Source organism: Aethalodelphis obliquidens, unplaced genomic scaffold, assembly GCF_003676395.1.
Source record: "Aethalodelphis obliquidens isolate GAN/ISIS:26980383/991018 unplaced genomic scaffold, ASM367639v1 scaffold27, whole genome shotgun sequence".
NCBI lineage: Eukaryota > Metazoa > Chordata > Mammalia > Artiodactyla > Delphinidae > Aethalodelphis > Aethalodelphis obliquidens.
In genome coordinates, this window is record NW_020837971.1 from 821,682 (window position 1) to 837,808 (window position 16,127).

Sequence of the window (16,127 nt, forward strand, 5' to 3'; positions counted from 1 at the left end):
TAGAGACTGTCATACAGAGTGAAGTAAGTCAGAAAGAGAAAAATATCGTATATTAACACATATATGTGGAACCTAGAAAATGGTATAGATGAACCGGTTTGCAGAGCAGAAATTGAGACACAGAAGTAGAGGAAAAACGTATGGACACCAAGGGGGGAAAGCAGTGGGGGGTGGTGGTGGTGGGATGAATTGGGAGATTGGGATTGACATGTATAGACTGATGTGTATAAAATGGATGACTAATAAGGAAAAAAAATTTTCAATTATGTTTCAAAAATTAAGTGTCTTTCATTAATAATTTTGCTACAAATCCTATGACCATTTCCTCTAAAAATGGAACTAAGTTCACCTTGTGCAAATCAGTTTAATTCTGCTCCAAGTAACTTTCAGTATGAGGACTGATGTTGTGGGTATGAATAATTTCAATTGGTGAGTGGTCTTTCACATGGTGATGCGCATGCTATTGTTGACAAGCAGTTAATTTTGACCATTTTCTATTTAACAGCAGGCTGCAGAAAAGCCATACTCATACAAGTGTGTGTCAGCAAACAGAAACAGAGCGAATTCTCATAGCCACTTCTCCAGGTAAGGGTAGCTTATGTTAAGAAAACCCAGAATTCTCTGACATTTCTTTGAAATCATGTCAAATCTTTTCTTTCATCTTCAAGGCTGACATAATCCTTGGCAAGGTATACCTTATTGATGTTGTCTTTGTCAGGCAAGAAATGAGTAAGAAATCCACATTTCAATTCTGAGGTTGACTGAGCAGAAGTTATCTTCAAAAGAAGGGTGCAGGGTTCCCAGGTGTCTTTAGATTCTTGCTGTTAGTGAAGCTGATATATAGACTCTTGACTTCATTCTGCAGAAATAGTTCCAGCATAGGAAAGTTCACAGGCTGTTGATCTCCCATCTCCTCTAGGGTAGCAACTTATATAAATAGACTAAATAATTCAGGAGAGACCATAATATTGCCTACAAGGCCAAGGCAAAAATATCCACCAAAAAAGCTGTGTTAAGTGAACTCTGATGTATATCAGTTCAGAAAATGGAATTTCCTTTGAATTTTGTGAGAAGTAAAAGTCCTTAATGGGAAAAGAAACTGACCTCAAGTAATTTAATGGGGGAAAAAAGCACCACCCCGTTTTTCTGGCATGTATATTGGGATAGATTATAGAATAGATAGAAAATTAAAAGAACCACGGATTCTGAGTCTTACTGCTTCTAGGATATTCTATAAGGAATCATGTACCTATGTTTACCAGTCTTGATGTTTTCTGGCAATACTCACACTCACTTATTTAGCAAGCATTAGTGGTAACTTCTCTGATAAAATACCTTGCTCCCAAACTGAAGCTACAGTCTCAGCTTTTACCTCCCCTGCACAAATGTGAGACAGATCTAATATGCCCACTGCTCCATGTTGCATTCATGAAATCCTATTTTATGTTGCAGGGAAGGGAGGCGAAAATGTTACTATTCTGGGCAAACAGTACACAGCAGAGTTAATGCAGAGGTGCCTAAAGGTTTCCCATCTCTACCCATCACAACCCAATTCAATCTTCAATTTTGTGCCTTTGCCCATGTGAACTTAAGCATGTGGCAGAGAAGTAACCTGTTAGAGTTCTGTAGGACTCTTTTTGGAATTAGTCATTTTACAAACTTGTCCATGAGAAGGATTTTTTTAAAAAATAAAATTCCCTTTATGCCTCTTTGATGTCTCTTCCTTTCTTAAGAACTTACTAAAGATCACAAGAAATAGATTAAAATATTCCATTGTTTTAAACAAAGGCCCCCAACCTCCTGCCATGGTAGACTTTGTTGTGGATTTCAAATTACAACATGAAGCATTTTCCCCAGTTGTTTCAATAACATAAAACAAGGATTTTAACTTGCCACACTTGCTTCGAGAATAAATCACCACTGAGAAAATGTTCTGCTTTATTTTTTCTCACAAGAGAAATCAGACTATTTTAAATTGATTTCTAAAACTTAGGAACATTCATTTAGTCAACTAAAAATCAACATGGAGATTTACTCACAGGAGGTTCCATTTTCGGTGAACTCGGAGTGAGAGTTGGTAGAAGCCGAGAGATGAGTTTAGGATTCGGGTGGTCGGGGACTGAAATTTTAGTTGAATCTTTGTCCTCAAATCTTCTTTTGAAAATTTTACTTAGAACCACTATGTTCCTAAAAAATACCTTCCTAAAATCTTTTGGGAGGGCTAACAATTATAAGCTAACTATTTCTGTGTCTTCATAATTATCCTGTGGTTGGAGAAGGTTAAACAGCAGGAGAATCTCACTGGTCAGGGAGATTGGAGATGGCTCAAGTTGTTCAGGCTGACTGGAGACGAATCAGAGTCGAGATTTTATTTTTATCTCATCCAAATTGTCCTATAAAGTGTGTTGTCTTCCTCGCTCTTTCTCACTTTTCCCCCTTCTTTTCCTCAAATTAAGATTTTTATGTGTAAATGGTGTCAAAAGAAAATTCAGGGTTTTACTTGATATGGACATTTTACTGGGTGAGAAACAAATTGTTCTTGAACAAGGAGGCTTCAGCACCAAAAGTGGTAAGAAGTTTGTTTCAGGGTTACAGTAAGGCTTATGGAGCATAAAAGAGGAAGTTCATAGAGCTTAATTCTCATTGGTTTGGACAAGCAGTTTACTTAGGTCATTGCTGATTGGCTACAATGTGCTGTGTCATCCTGACAAGGAAACTTCACTTACAGCTTAAGTATTTCAGTAAATGGACTTTTATGAGTTTTGCTAAGATCTGTGTGGGTCATTGGCTTGGAAGAAAAGGTAGGTCCTTGGCCTCCATTTTGGTTTTTATATAATAAGGGATTATATTATTGTCCTACAGCTCCCCTTTTTATTTCTAGATTGGAATAATGAAGCATGGTGTAGTTTAAAATTTGTTTCAATCTTGAGATATTTCCATGTAGGAACTGGTAAATACTTGACATAAGGAAAAAGCCTTGCTCTTGTTCTCCTGAGCTATCTTTGGTCTGAATTACAGTTCCCGTGGTAATGATATGACTCCCAAAGTGTAATATATTTCCTAAAACTATGCAATAAATTTAGAGCTGGCAGAGAATTCCCTGGGTCTGGAGAGACATCTCCATTGAGAGAGACAGATTCCTGAAAAACTGTTGACGTATGGCTGCCTATTTCTACATGTATAGGCATGACTTTTGCCCAGAGAACTCATGACTGCCAACTGTTTTTGACACATCGTGGCTGGTACCCTCCAACTCCCCTTTTTCCATGGACTAACCTCGTTATTGGAACAGTTGACTGCTCAAAAAATTATTTAGGTTCTGGGGGGTGGGGATGGCATGGGGCTAGGTGGTTTTACAAAGTGGTGGCAATCTGCCACCTTTTCTAATTCTACCTACCTCATCAACCATTGGTCTTGGTTTTTGCCTTATTGCCTGACTACTTGATCCAGGTTTAATCAGTTAGTGCTTCACCTGTGTACAAAGGAAAGTTGATGGACCATAAACCATTCACAGGTAGGCTGCCAAATTTTAATCTATGTGTAAAATTTATTTTTGTTTTCACTGAAGACGCATGCTGTTATGTTGCTGTTTGTCATACTGACTTTGTAACCAAACAGGTTGTAAAACATGATATAGGGCAGTTTATAATTTAAGGGGTAAGGAACATAGTGTCATAACTCGGAGCCAGACCTACATAGTATTTACTTGGGTTATCAGATAGTTTTGTCGGGTGCACAGGAGAAGAGAATAGTTACATCAGGGAAAACAGCTCTGCTAAGCCACCACATAGTTCTACAGGATGACTGACTAAAGAGCACAATAATTGTGGATCGTTTTTTATAACATATATTCTGCCATTTGCTATCTGTCAGTCAGTATTTGCCTCTTAACCCTTCCAAGTTGGAGAAAAAACAAGTCTAGTCTATTTATTCTAATACCCTTCTTTTGGAAATGAGTATACTCACAGCCAGAGGGAATGGTAAAGCAATTGCCCAAACTCATTGTTTTCTTGGTCAACCTAGGCAGACTGCCAATTGTGAAACCATGGAAATGTTAAAAAAAAAAAAAAAAAAAGAAGTCTAGATATTCATTCCCAGAGCTGAAATTGTTAGCATATCTGAAGCATCTGTATTGGTGGTAACTGTCAAACTTTGCATTGCAAAATTCAAAGCCAGAACTTGAGTGGGATATTAAATATGAGGATTCTGTTCTCAAGCACTGTAAAAAGTAAAAAAGAAACTAAATGCCCGAAGGCAAATATATTGCACTGACATTTGAAACTCTTCCAATAGATTTTATTTATTATGCTTTTTAAAAACAGAACTAGAAGTACACATTTCATTTTGCAAGGTGAGATATAGTTTCTCTCTCTGACAATAAGAATGTAAAAATAACGTATTTTATGTATTGAAATCCCAATGAATTTGAAATTTGCAAATGATCTCTTTCAGAGGACCTCAGGACAATAGTTTAAAGACCTCTGGTGACTATATAATGATTCATATCCAGAAAGTGATTGAAAATTGTTAAACACTGATGGTTTGTAATACAAGTTGAAATAGTCCAAATTGAAATGACCTCTGGTGAATTGGACTGGGGCTGAAAAAACTGTTTTGCCAGGGATCACGTTAAGTGAGTGCTAGCAAGCAGAGAGACAGGTGTTTCCTGTTCCCAACCACATGGCATAACCATATAGATTAGCTGCAGGGAATCTAGCCAGAATATTTTTTTAAACCTAATTCAATTTACCACCCCTCATATGGAAATTGATTTAGGTTTAAATGATATTCTAAATAATTTGGAACTCATAATTAAGATTTATATGCTTTTCTTTATTCCTAATATAGCAATACAGTACAATATCCCAGAATCATAAATGATAATAACAGGATGGGCTCTTGAACTATCTCATTCAAACTCTGTTAATATAGGCATTCTCTCTACTCTTGCCCTGGAAGATAGGCCACCATCCTCTGCGTGATCACTTCCAGTGCAGGGAAGGGGGGAAGAGAAACTCAAAGATGATTGAGATAGACAAATTCAGTCTTATAGACACCTCTGAGGCTACTGTTTCTTGCTGACTGTTCAGATATTTAAACTAGAGTTAAAACATTAAGTGCTGCATATGCAAAATGAGAAAACCTCTTATTTATACATCCTGCCTCTTTAAGTTGAGCATATATTAAATATATTAATGCCAACTTGGATTACCACACAATATTGCTTTTACATTCCTCAAAGAATTTTGTTATGTCTAACGGAAAACTAAATTGGAAGGGATGTTTTCTAGGGATAGCACTAACAATGACATGCAGTGATTAAGTGTTATCTGTATATGTGTAGCTCTCATTCCCATGGAACACAGCCATCAATACACTCTGGGATGTTGAGCATTGCAGGGCCCTTAAGGAAGAGAATTTCCAGATTCTGTATCACTGCCCTGCCACATACTATAGTAAATCATCTGATTAGGTGTGTAAAAGAGTGACAGAATGAAAGAGGCTGACTGAGTTTTGTGGCACCCCATTGGGTTATAGAGGGGGTAGTCTTGGGGTGTCACAGAGGAGAGAATGACATAGGGAATTTCTAAAATAGCATTTGCTACGGGTTGAAGACTGTGTGGAAATGATGGTCCCCCAAAGGAACAGATTTCCCCCCCCCACATATTCTCTTCCTCTTAAGAACTAAAAAAGTAATTACAACACTATATTATCTGGGGTGCTAGCTATGAAGGTTCTAAGAAAGACGCATAGGTCTTATGCATAAATCTAGCGATGGGACAGCACAGGTCAGTGTTCCAGTTTGTGGGAGTTGGAGACTCATGGGTCAAATCCCAGCACCACTACTTAAGTCCCAGACCTTTGGACAATTTATTCAGCTTCTCTGTGCCTGAATTTCTTCATCTATAAAACAGAGATAATAATCTGTAGTAAATAGAGTTGAGGTGATGAGTAAATGAGTATACTCTGGCACAGAGTTTTCACTTGGTGAATGTATTATTTTTATTATTATAAAAATATTCTTAAACATCATTAAGGGTGTTCTATATGTTTTGTTTAGTTTCCACTTACAAGGGAACACACATTTCTGGCTCTCTACTCTGCTTTGTGTGTAACTCTGGCTATGAAACCCTAAAAGATGTTGAGTATTTTGGTGGAAGAGGCAGAGATTTCCTTCTTTCCTCTTCTCTCTCTCTCTCTCTCTCTCCCCCCTCTACCTTGCCCCCATCCTCTGCTCCCCCCTCTTTATTCTTGCTGAGTCCTCAGTTTAGTGGGACCTCACAGTTAAGCACTGAGGATCTGCCCACACAGGTAGTAATTTCCTGGGCTGCAGGCTGAAAGCACAAAGACTGGCACATGGTGGCTGGGACTTCCTCCACTCTGGACAGATGTGAGCGTAATTTTGGCCAAAAGGCAAGGGGGTGGGAAAGGGAGAGACTTCTTACGGCAGTGCTTTGCTGGTGTCTTTCAAGAGGGAAAAAAGATTATACCTCTAGCTTAAAAAGCAAGACTAAACCACAATTATGTAATTTTGAAAGATTCCTAAATCTGTATTGGCATTATTTTTAAAACATTAAACTTCAAAGAAATAACCAAAGAATTTCTCCTGACCTCATACTACATATAGTCCATTAAAAATTCAATTTGTAAAACATATTTCAAATGGTTATTCTCAGGAGAATATGCCTCAGTAAAGACCAGACACATGGAATGTTTCAACTGTGTGGGGCTCCTCATTTTTTTTTTCTTTTTCTTCACATACAGGGTAGGACTTCTAGATGAATAAAGATATGGTGTATTTTCCAGGACTAAATTATCTTTGAGCTGTGATCAAGCATGAGAAATTTCCACCCTGAGGAAAAATATTTGAAGGTTGCAAAATGAATGTAAGTTCATGGGTAATACTACTTTTCTACTGTAAACGTACTGAACTCCAAATATATTTTCAATGGAAAATACCCAGGAATTCCTAAGTTATGTATTTCCTGGGAATATATAGATTGGTGATCTTCATATAAATGTCAGTGTGGCAAAACCTTCAGAGATTTTCTAGTCCAAAGTTCCCATTCTGCAGATAAGTAAACAAAGACCTAAATGTATTCTAACTTTGCGACAGAAAATAGCTTTGTGTTTGAGTGCTAACTAAAGCCAACTGCTAGTGCCTGTGTGCAAATTTCTTTTGGGAAAGATGAAGAGGTTAAGTTCAGATTCAGCTGGAAAAGGTGCTGTGATCCAGTAGCAACTGCCCCAGACTCAGGATCAGGTGTAAGAAAGCAAGAATGTCATGTGGTTGATGATGATTATCAACAGCAGAGCCTTTAAAATCAGTTAAGTTCTGGCAATGGCTCATGGTGCTGCTTCTGCTTTTCGAGTAAGTGTAGACTCATTTCTTAACATTTCGGCATGTCAATTTCCTCATCAATCAAGTAGGAATAAATTATTTATTGGGAAGAGATTTATTGATATAACCAGAGCTTTCTCTACAGTCCTAGATTTACGTTTCAGAATCAATGATCCTTTGTTTCATATTGGCTGACCTATTCACCAGGCTGGATTTGGTAGCCTATGACTATGATAGTAAAAAAGACACTTGAGGGAAGCTGTGAAAAATTTGGTATGATCAAATATACCAAGAAAATGAAGAGCATTGAGCAAAAGTCACATGGAAGGAAAACATGAGGAATATCACTGTATATGAAGGTAAATACTGCTTATAAAAAATCTGAAGAGCCATATAAAAGCCACCTCTGTGGAGCTTCCTGCAAGAGCAGGTTGGAGAAATAATGGTCACATCAAGCCTATCAGAGGGTGGCTGTATTTTGTGCTGGAAAAACAACACTTCCATAAGAACAGCAAATTGGTATCACTGAGTGAGAAAAGTTGGAAGACTGCAGGTAAGCCAGGACCAGAATAACAAGCATGACAGTGGAAGCTGTCCTGTCAACAGTTTTGATAATGTGAAACAAAATAGAGGCATCAAAATAGAGGCATCAAAATAGAAACTTCTCTCCCTTTAAAGCTATAGATAAAATTTGAAAATACATATCTTACCTATAGGTTTATAGATAAAATATGGACTTTTCTGCTTCTGTGGACCATGCATATGAGAAAATGTGCAACACCAAAGAAAGGCCTTTCAACCTGCTGTGGCTAGTATGAGTATCATCTTTGTGGCTATCTTCGGTAACACAGATGATTTCCAATAAATGTTGGGTTTTTAATAATGAAAATTGTTTCAGTGGTCAGTTTATACTTGATCCTGCTTTCCTGTTTCTAAGCTGTGGTATAAGAACTATATTGTAAAAAGTAGTTGTTGTGAGAGTTGTGAAGATGGAGAATTTATAAAATGACCAAGTGCAAAGGAAATCTATGCTTGAGAGAGAGGTGTAATCACATCCTCTCAACCTGGGGAGAAAGTGAAATGCGGACAGGCCATAATAATGTTACTAGAACTGCTCAAGCCCAGAAAATTCCACAAGAAAGACAATTTTTAGAGTTGAAGAGAACATTAAAATGTTACTGACTATTTTAAACACACTTGTGTAAAACACGTTCGTCATGTTTGACTTGGCAGATGAAATTGATATTTTTGTGTCACATGAGACTTTCTATTCTAACCTACCTAAGTATTTATTATTATTAGTTTTAAATATTTATTAAGTACCTACTCTATGCCAGGCACTGATAATTTCTTTCAACTATTTTTGATGATTAGGAAAAATAAATTTATGGCACCTGAGAGGGTAACTCCTCACTGAAGTGTAGCTATTATTTTTCCCACATCCAAACTGTTAGGAAGGGATAGAACATGAACTGGAATCAAGCCTGCTCTCTTTTTTCTACTATGCTATGTTTGAATTTCTGGAAGCTACTCATATTATCTTAATAGTCTCCTGATGGATGACTCATTTTTACCTTTCATTTTTTTTTCCCATCCCCGATTCTTATTTTCCCACTTTTCTATATTATTGCAGTCCCCCCCAAATAACCCATTACTTATTTTCATAATAAAAGCTACATTTATAGGTGTTATTGTCTTTATTACCTCATAGCAGGTTAAAGGAAATTAGATACTAATGGCAGAAATTCATGTTTATTATGAGAGTAGGAAACACACACACACACACACACACACACACACACACACACACACCTGGTAATACCCTATTGTCTTATTTTTTAATGTAGACCATTAACTGGTAAAATTCTATAATATCTATCACTTATGTTGTATCATATATTATGGCATATATTAAACTATCGAAAGATGGCATTAGTCTTGAAGTTCCCTTTAAAAATGAGTTAGGGGACTTGAGTGTATGGTGATGTATGGTAAGTAGACTTTTGGTGATGATCACTTTGTAATAAACACAGATGTCGAATCATAACGTCAGCACCGGAAACTTACATAATGTCTTATACCAAGTTTACCTCAATTAAAAAAATAAATAAGGTTTAAATATGCCATCAGTACAATGTGTTTATATATGAATAAATATAAATCGGTCATTATACGGTGAATGAAGATCTGGTTAGTGTGTAAACAACTGGACAGAATAGACTCTCAGAGTAAGGGAAGATATTTTAAACAGAAAAGACTTAAATTTTACTGTGCAAATGCTTTTGACTTTAATTAGGTCTCATTTGTTTGTTTTTACTTTCATTACTCTAGGAGACTGATCAAAAAAGATACTGCTTCAATTTATGTCAAAGAGTGTTCTTCCTATGTTTTCCTCTAAGAGTTTTATAGAATCAGGTCTTATATTTAGTTCTTTCATCCATTTTGAGTTTATTTTTGTGTATGGTGTTAAAGAATGTTCTAATTTCATTCTTATACATGTAGCTGTCCAATTTTCCTAGCACCACTTATTGAAGAGACAGCTTTTCTTCATTGTAGAGTCTTGCCTCCTTTGTCATAGATTAATTGACCATAGGTGCATGGGTTTACAAAATGAAAAGACAGCCCACAAAAATGGGAGAAAATATTTTCAAACGATGCCAATGATAAGAGATTAATGTACAAAACATATCAATATCAAAAAACCCCCAACCCAATCAAAATATAGGCAGAAGACCTAAATACACATTTCTCCAAAGAAGACTTACAGATGTTCCAAAATCATATGAAAAGAAGCTCAACATTGCTAATTACTAGAGAAATGCAAGTCAAACTAACAATGAGATGTCACCTCACACTGGTCAGAATGGCCATCATCAAAATGTCTACAAACAATAAATGCTGGAGAGGATGTGGTTAAAACGGAACCCTCCTACACTGTCGGTGGAAATGTAAATTGGTACAGCCACTATGGAGAGCAGGATGAAGGTTCCTTAAAAAACTAAAAATTAGAGCTACCATATGATCCAGCAATCCCACTCCTGGGCCGATATCTGGAGAAAACCATACTTCGAAATTATACATGCACCACAATGTTCATTGCAGCGCTGTTTACAACAGCCAAAACACGGAAGCAACCTAAATGTCCATGGACAGAGGAATGGATAAAGAAGATGTGGTACATATACACAAGGGAATATTACTCAACCATTAAAAAGAATGAAATCATGCCATTTGCAGCAGCATGGATGGACCTATCTTATCTTACGTTGCTTATCATACAAAGTCAGTCAGACAGAGAAAGACTATGATATTGCTTATAGGCAGAATCTAAAAAAAAAAATGATACAAATGAACTTATCTAAAAAACAGATACAGACTCACAGACTTAGAAAACAAACTTACGGTTACCAAAGGGGAAAGGGTTGGGGGAGGGATCAATTGGGAGTTTGGGATTGACATATATACACTACTATATTTAAAATAGATAACCAACAAGGACCTACTGTATAGCATAAGGAACTCTGCTAAATATTCTATAATAACCTAAGTGGGAAAAGAATTTTTAAAAGAATAGATTACATGTATATGTATAACTAAAATCACTTTGCTGTACACCTGAAACTAACACATTGTAAATCAACTATATTCCAATATAAAATAAAAATTTAGAAAAGATTTAGATTTTATACTATATTCCCATAGTTTTGTATTGTCAACAAGATAGCTTGCTTCAAACTGGAGGACCAAACATTATTTTACCCAGGAAGGCAAGTGGATGTTTATGAGGAAGCCAGCATGCAAAATCTTGTGTTATTTCCATTAAAGGGAATATTGTCCTGCCTAAGGTTCTTTTTTATTTTAATATTCAAAAACTATCCCTTAAACACTATCATTGTCAATCTCTTTATTTTCAGAAAATAATCATATGTGAGAATCGAAAGAAAAATATGTGCTGTATATTAGAGTTTCCTCAGTGAAACCTGTCATGTGCAAACCTCATTAATCTCATTATTCATTTAATGGTCACTTATAGGAAGTTACCGTAGTTGTTTTTGTTTGGATTTGTTTTACTATGAATAAACTATTTTTGGATGGATTAGATTAAAAACACTAATATGAACTGGACGAAAAAGAAAGGTAGAGCATCTTCCTCCCATACATGGAAGGAAGCTAGACATACAGTCATATTTCTATATTATATATGGCATATATTTACATTATTCAGTTTTATGATGGTTATTTTAATTTAAATATGAAATTACTATATGACTTTAAAAAATTAAAAATATAAAAAGGGAAGAGAATAATCATCCTAAGTCCACCACTCCAAAGTAATTATTAATATTTTATTTTCTTTTGTTGTTTTTCATCAATGGACTGCACAGTGTATCAAATTTTCACTTAACATTATACCATTATTAGCATTATCTCATCTCCTAAAAGTTCTTTGAAAATGTATTACCCACTTTTTGTCTATAACAAATGAAATTTAGTCATTCTATTATTAGACCTAGAGTTCTAGGTTTTGTTTATTGCAAATAGATTTACATTAGCTAAAAATAAAAAAAACTGTATATAAAATTTTATATACACTTATCGTTGATAACTCACTTAGAATAAATTCCTTGAAACCGAATTGCAGGGTACTAAATGATCATTTCTAAGGCTTTTGATACATTCAGTTTTTGTGTGGTCAACTGCTAGAATGCAGATTTGCTTTAATTCTATTTCCTTTTAGTTTGTTTTCATAATTTATACCTAAATCCTGAACAAGCCTAGATTTTGTTGCTGTTATTATTTTTATAGAAGATGAGACTATTAATCTTGTATTTTCCTAAGTTATCACATGGTACGATTCATTTTTGAAATATGCTTTTTAGGTAAGATACTAATGTATCATTGCCATAAAATATTGGGATTCTGAATACTCTATGCATATTTTTGCTGATATCCATCATCCAGAAAACTCTTGTGGAAATAGTTCTCTCAGTTTATTAGAGGAAGCAAAAGGGCAAGTTCATTTCTGGAAGAGCTGTTCAGGGATGCAGAGGCCTAGTGCAGAATGAACAAATATTTGTTGAAGTGTGTAAATAAATAGCTGTTGAACTGAATGCTATGTAAAACTTATGAATCAAAAGCTCTCCCAGGATGGTTTATGGATCGCCATTAATTTTCTCATTATGAGATAAAAAATAGAGGACACTTACTGAAATATTTGAATTTAAAGGATCAGAAGTTGATGACTAATCAGAAGTTGGTCCTGATCCCATGGAGGCACAGAACCACTCTTTGCCACTTTTTATTTTCCCATTATTGGCCTGTTATCTGTTCTGTCATCTAGTATCAACTGTCACTCATAAAATTGACACTACACCCTTATCTGGACCTTTAAGGAAATCATACTTGGTGGCTTTGTTGTCTGTGCAAATGCAGCTGTTGAAAAATCATATAACCCATGTAATCAGGATGACATTGTAGCAAACACACAAGAGAGACCTGGGTTACAATTTTCCAGTTCTCCAAAAAACAATTTCTTTTGTTGTCTTGCTGTTTTCAAGTCACCTTATTCTTAAAAGCTATATTCTCAAAATACTTAAACCGTGTAAATTCTCAGTGGTTAACTATAGCTGTAGGGGAAATTATGCGTTGGAATAAAATTTCAAAAAAATCTCATAGGCAAAATTTGGGCAGTTCATTTTAGATCAATTCCAGAAAGGATGAATATTTTTGTGTGTGCAGTTCCAGATAATTTCACCATAGACATCATCTCTGAGAGTTTAGGATTTATGCTGATTTTTATTATAGTCATAATGAATCTGTCATATTGCTACTAGAACTGACACAGGGCACATTAATAGTCTGAGCAAACTGTATTCTTAAAATAACAACAATAATAATAGTAATTCTATTTGGTGAAGGTTAAATTAATTGCTCATAGAAAAATATTACAAGAGACTTTGCCTCAGTTCTGTCTCTACTCATTATGAGCCTTTTATTCAACAATGTTATTTTGGTGTGACTGAGCTGGATGTTGAATAGAGTAATGGTAACAATGCCTATAAGTTACTGAGGTACTACTATGTGTCAAACCCTTCACAATTAAAATTAACAAAAACTCTGTATGTTCGACATTAGCAACCTATTTCTCATATTAGGAAAACATGCTAAAACAATTAATCAATGTGCTTAAATCCCAAGGCTTATAAGTAATAGAATCAGGATTTCAAACCCAGATTTGAACGACTCAAAAGTCCTGCTCTTTTCCACTATGATACATTATTTTTACTTGATGAAAAGGATCCCAGCAATGTTGAATCAGAACTTAGTTTAAGTAACACACATGTGACATCAGTGCTTGATGTGCGGAGAAGTATCATGTATTTTCTATGTGAAGTTAATGCATTGCAACAGCTGGAAAGTCACATCATATTTCTGTGAGACTCTAGACCCAGAGTGCCGAGGAATTCTTGCGTCTGTGTCAGTTGTTATGAAACCACAGAGCATGTGAGCCACAGGGCTAACAGCCTCACTCTTTGCCTATAATAATGCAGTTAAAGAATATTGGTCCAAAATTTGTCTCCACACAAAATAATCTGTGTAAACCTAGTTCTGTGTTTCCTCTCTCAACTATTTATGGAAAGATTTTTTTCTTTTGGCTATATATCTTTTATTTGTTAAATGCTTACAGTACAGTAATACATAAAACAACTTGAATAAAGTTTGTGACATGATCTTAGAAACACGATTTATGTTTATGGAGTTGCCTTATCATGGCTGGTGGCTGCAGCAATCAAAAAATTGTCAAAATCATGTTGCCATTATACTCCCAGTTTAAAGACAAAAATTTAGCCTAAAAAAATATACATAACATGGCTTAGTAGTATAGACACAGCCATAGTATTCTCAGTCTAGGCTGAATTGCCTTAAATTGGTAAACAGTTTCTTCATTGCTTTTATTTTTTACTTTTTAAATAATTCTACATTTCTTATTGTATTAAAAAATATAAGCATAATGAATATTTATTGTAATGAACAAAAAATTCAATATGTAATTATAAAGTTCCCCTCCCCCCCAATACTCTCAACCCCCAGCCCAAATGGTATCTTGTGATATATGCTATTTTTAATTTGTTCATATAAGGCACTGAGGCAAATTCCAAGTACTAATTTATCTCCATTTTCTTTAACAGCATCATAAAATGTCAAAGGGTTCAAGCAAACGAATTTTCAAAAAATAAGTCTTCTGTTATGCATAATGTTGGTCAGAACTCTTAGTTACAAAGACAGAAATCAATTTGTAACAACTTAACCAATAATAAGTAATGGATTGGACATATATTGTGGTAGCACAGAGAACTGAAAGAAAAGCTAAACCACCAAACCTCAGACAAGACAGCTCCAGCGTCAGACCAGTTCAAACCAGGCAACAAATGCCTGTAAGATTCTATCACTGGCTTCTATTTCTTCCTGTAAGTCATCTTTATTATCTTAACCATAGATGGACTTCTTCACGAGATGGGGGTGGAAACAGCCATCTGCATCTCTGTCCTCAAACACTCTCACCTCTGAAGCTAGAGAAAGGGGACTACCTCTGCTGTTTAAAAAAATCCTTTCAAAAGATTCTGCCTTTCAAAAAAGGGCCAATTTGGGGTACTTGCCAACATGAACCACTATGGCTGGGGGAATAAAATATCATTTTTGACCCTGCTCGGGTCTCTGCTCTGTCTCCAATGCCTTATAATGGACAATTCTCAACAAGTATTTATGGAATTAATATCCCAAAGACAACTTTATTAAAATAGGAACACTGAAAAAAAGCCCAAGTACTTAAAAAAATCCTGTGTCTGTTATCTGCAATTATGACTGTAATTTTACAACATGATGTATGTGTTCTCTGCAGTTACAATATTTTAAAATGTAATTCTGACAAGATTATTTCTACATAATCATCAAATCCACCATTTAATCAACCTGTTGTTTGTTATTTAAGATTAATTAAAAGGCAGATGACTGCATGCCCAGTTTATTGAGTGTGTGATAAAGTCAGCTCCTCAACTGGTTTAAAGCACTGAATAAACTTTTTTTTTTGAAAAGTAAGTTTAAAATCTTTAATCTATCCTTCCTTCCTTCCAGAAACACTCACTGAACATATACTAAGTGTGAGGCCCTGGTCCAGGTGCTAGAAATAGAGCTGTTTATAAGACAAATCCTTGTTATCCTTGAGCTTATATTATAATTAGAGGAATCAATAAATACAAAAATATGCAAATCAATATCAGATATTGAAAAGAGTTATTAAGGAAGTACAGATACTAGAATAAAGCAAGAGAGTAACGGCGTACAAGGAGCTGATATCTTAGGCGTGGTGCCCAGGTCAGCTAGTTCTCTTTGAGTGCTGTTTGAGCAAGACCTAAATGAGGGAGAGAGACATGCAAGTAACTCAGGGCAGAGAGATTATGTGTATAAGGACCCTAAGGAAAGGATCCAGGGCTCGGAAAACTGCCAGATATCTACTGAGGATTGAGGAGGCCTGAGAGTGGTAGGAGATGGGGTTGGATCATGTAAGGCTTTATAGACTATGTAGGAAGTAAAACAATCTGATTTTTGTTTTAAATCTTCTCTATGACTGTTAGCTATCTATTGTGTTGAGACTATTTTGTTAGGAGAGCGGGTCTGCAGAGGGAAGTGGAGGGACTCCAACAATTGTAATTATTAATTTTTGCCTAGCCTCTATTTTGCTAGCAGCTTTTATTTGGTGACTTCAAATAAAATAAATTCTCTGCAA

At 35.5% G+C, this 16,127-nt stretch overlaps 1 long non-coding RNA gene across 5 annotated transcripts; it reads left to right on the forward strand.

Annotated features, from left to right (window-relative positions):
- The first annotated feature begins 2,720 nt into the window (after nucleotides 1-2,720).
- Nucleotides 2,721-15,439, forward strand: LOC113629409 (uncharacterized). 5 transcript variants are annotated; one of them, XR_003436528.1, is made up of 6 exons: nucleotides 2,787-2,801; nucleotides 3,451-3,514; nucleotides 6,313-6,391; nucleotides 6,766-6,887; nucleotides 7,550-7,895; nucleotides 14,533-15,439. It is a non-coding gene; the product is annotated as an uncharacterized LOC113629409 (long non-coding RNA). The 5 variants fall into 5 exon arrangements; XR_003436530.1 differs by lacking the exon at nucleotides 6,313-6,391 and having other exon boundaries at nucleotides 2,749-2,801; nucleotides 7,488-7,895; XR_003436526.1 differs by lacking the exon at nucleotides 6,313-6,391 and having other exon boundaries at nucleotides 2,757-2,801.
- Nucleotides 15,440-16,127: the final 688 nt, after the last annotated feature.